This window comes from Saprolegnia parasitica (assembly GCF_000151545.1).
Source record: "Saprolegnia parasitica CBS 223.65 unplaced genomic scaffold supercont2.533, whole genome shotgun sequence".
In the NCBI taxonomy this organism is placed as follows: Eukaryota; Oomycota; class Saprolegniomycetes; order Saprolegniales; family Saprolegniaceae; genus Saprolegnia; species Saprolegnia parasitica.
Window position 1 is genome coordinate 5,475 of NW_012156927.1, and position 599 is coordinate 6,073.

Genomic DNA, 599 nt, shown 5'->3' on the forward strand with positions numbered 1-599 from the left:
CGATATTAATTACTGCTAGTGTTGTGTTTTGACGAAGGCAGCACCATGCTTGTTGCTTGCGCGTCATCGATTGATCCGCATCAAAGGAGACTAGGCATTGGCTGCTCGATATTTGGAGAATAGGCATTGGCTCGTCGATTTTTCGAGACCAGGCATTGGCTAATCGCCTGAAGCTGCTGCCCAAGGTGGGAGGGCATACAAATTGCAAGTGTACCTTTAAGAAAATTTTAAAAGGCACACTTGATATTTGTATACGCGATGAAATGGAGCACTCCATGGCGATCGCGCCACTGCCAGTGGACGCCCGCCACAACGAAGGGACATTGATCGCGCCTTTTGAGCGTCGAACTTCCCTCTTCCCTTTTCCCTTCTCCTCTTCGATTTTAAAAGGCACAAAGTGTTATCTCCCCCACATCCTAGAGGGTACTCGCCAAGTATCACGCGCTTCAAACGACAAGACTCCTCGTACTTTGCAGCTCATAGACGTCCAATTGAAGTCAGGCACGACATTCAAAATGCGGTCGATGGCTGCCGTAGCCATGGCTTGCACTCTGCTACGGAAGCGAGCCCGAGAATAGCTACGGGGACGAGCATAGAAG